The sequence below is a fragment of the Schistocerca americana genome, chromosome 1 (assembly GCF_021461395.2).
Source record: "Schistocerca americana isolate TAMUIC-IGC-003095 chromosome 1, iqSchAmer2.1, whole genome shotgun sequence".
Taxonomy (NCBI): domain Eukaryota; kingdom Metazoa; phylum Arthropoda; class Insecta; order Orthoptera; family Acrididae; genus Schistocerca; species Schistocerca americana.
The window spans coordinates 119126136-119128920 of record NC_060119.1 but is presented as its reverse complement, the minus strand read 5'-3'; the positions used below and the strand labels follow the sequence as shown (position 1 = coordinate 119128920).

The 2785-nt window shown below is 44.7% G+C and overlaps 1 pseudogene; it reads right to left on the bottom strand.

Annotated features, from left to right (window-relative positions):
- Window positions 1–1899: 1899 nt before the first annotated feature.
- LOC124560270 lies at window positions 1900–2017 on the bottom strand (annotated as a pseudogene).
- Between the last annotated feature and the right edge of the window lie 768 nt (window positions 2018–2785).

The window sequence follows — 2785 nt, the reverse complement described above, 5'->3', positions numbered from 1 at the left end:
AGTAATAACAATAATGACAATAATAATAATAATAATACACTCATGCTCATAAATTAAGGATAACTGCAGAATGTGGTGACACACAACGTGGCATTACACGAAACTGGCGCTAATAGCATAGGCACATAGGGAACACACACGACACAGATCTGTAAGTCCACGGTATTGGTGATAAGTCGAGAAAACCGTTCCGAAAAACATGTGCTAAAAATCGCCACTGTTTCCTGTGCATGTACCCCGACATCAATATGGGTATGATCACCATGCAGCCGGCCGGAGTGGCCGTGCGGTTCTAGGCGCTACAGTCTGGAACCGAGCGACCGCTACTGTCGCAGGTTCGAATCCTGCCTCGGGCATGGATGAGTGTGATGTCATTAGGTTAGTTAGGTTTAATTAGTTCTAAGTTCTAGGCGACTGATGACATCAGAAGTTAATTCGCATAGTGCTCAGAGCCATTTTGATCACCATGCACACGTACACAGGCCGCACAATGGGTTAGCATACTCTGGAACAGGTGGTCGAGCAGCTGCTGGGGCATAGCCTCCCATCCTCTTGGAGCTCCTGAAGTGTCATAGGGGTTTGAAGACGAGATCTGGAGAAGAAGCAGGCCACTCCATTCGCCTGATATCTTCTGTTTCAAGGCACTCCTCCACGATAGCAGCTCGGTGGGGCCGTGTGTTATCATTCATCAGGATGAAGGTAGGACCCACTGCACCCCTGAAATTGGCAGACGTACTGGTGCAAAATGACGTTCCGATACCCCTGACCTGTTTCAGTTCCTCTGTCAAAGACATGCAGAGGTGTACGTGCACCAATCATAATCCCACCCCACACCATCAAACCACGACCTCCATACAGGTTACTTTCAAGCACAAATTAGGGGGTGGTATCTGGTTCCTGGTTCACGCCAGATGAAAACCCGGCGAGAATCACTGTTCATACTATACCTGGACTCGTCTGTGAACATAACCTGGGACCACTGTTCCAATGACCATGTACTGTGTTCTTGACACCAGGCTTTACGGGCTCTCCTGTGACCAGGGGTCAGTGGAATGCACCTTGTAGGTCTCCGGGCGAATAAACTATGCCTGTTCAGTCGCCTGTAGACTGTGTGTCTGGAGACAACTGTTCCAGTGGCAGCGGTAAGGTCCCGAGCAAGTAAATCGGTCAAGTACTTACTGAGATTTTTGGTAACAATGCTTCCTCTACATATTACGTATATATTTAAAACTAAACTCCGCCCGAAAAGGCAACGAAGGCCCAACGGTACCGACTGGCCGCCGTGTCATCCTCAGCCCACAGGCGTCACTGGATGCGGATATGGAGGGGCATATGGTCAGCACACCGCTCTCCCGGTCTTTTTGTCAGTTTACTACACCGGAGCCGCTACTTCTAAGTCAAGTAGCTCCTCAGTTTGCTTTACAAGGATTCAGTACACCCGCTTGCCAACAGCGCTCAGCAGACCAGAACGTCATCCATCCAAGTGCTAGCGCAGCGCTCAACTTCGGTGATCTGACGGGAACCGGTGTTACCACTGAGACAAAACCGTTGGCTACGTGTATATTTAGGAATTCTGTACAGTAAAAAATATATATAGCCTACTGTAGTTCTGCAAATTCGACAGAGTATCGTGTAAAATTTTAAGTAAACGTTTCGAGATGTTAGGTTAGAATGTTCCCATTTATATGAACTTCATCCGAGCAGACCTTGGAAGGCCCAACGGTGCCGATCGGCCGCCGTGTCATCCTCAACATACAGGCGTCACTGGATGCGGATATGGAGAGGCATGTGGTCAGCACACCGCTCTCCCGGCCGTATGTCAGTTTGCGAGACCAGAGCCGCTACTTCTCAATCAAGCAGCTCCTCAGTTTGCCTCACAAGGGCTGAGTGCACCCCGATTGCCAACAGCGCTCGGCAGACCTGATAGTCACCCATCCAAGTGTTAGCCCAGCCCGACAGCGCTTAACTTCGGTGATCTGACGGGAACCGGTGTTGCCACTGCGGCAAGGCCGTTGGCAATTCCCCTTTATATATTACAAATTTATTTATATATTATATTTTTTAAAATAGGCATCTAAGAACACGCGCGTATTCATATGCAACTTTAACTTTCAAAGCAATCGACTGACTACTTTTAGACTTCTTTGAGCAAAAAAAAAAAAAAAAAAAAAAAAAAAATGCAGACTAAAATTTTACGTATAAAAGTTATATTATAACACTTATCAAATACTGCCAAAAGTAGATCATTTTTCTGTTTTTGTTCCCTTTTCTTAATATATTATTTTAAATGTAGAACCTGATTTCTGTGCAATTTTCGTGGCAAGAAAATCCACGACGAAGAATTATTTCAAAACCCCATCCTGAAGTCGAAAATGCCACGCTGTTTCCTTCAGAATTAAAATTCTGTTTAGCACTTTTATATTCTTTTTTCAGTTAGAAAAGTTGATTTCACTCCTTCGTTAAACTGTATTGTACTCTAAAGCCTAGCATTCATCTAGTCATGATTTTCACCACATTTCTCCATTCGACTAAACCACCGAAATCACTATATTCCATCAAGTTTCGCATGTGTTTAACGTTACTAACGTATTTGAGTAACTACCAGATTGTAACATTCGATTACATTTCGTACGTTAGGTTGGTCTGGGAAGACGACTATAAAGAGCACATCGTAGTTAATAGCTGCGAGAGCATAGCATTATAAGTTTCTTACGTGTATAGAATGCACTCCTCAAAACAGAAGAGGGCCTATACTGAAATTAAGTAATATTTTAACTATTGTCCT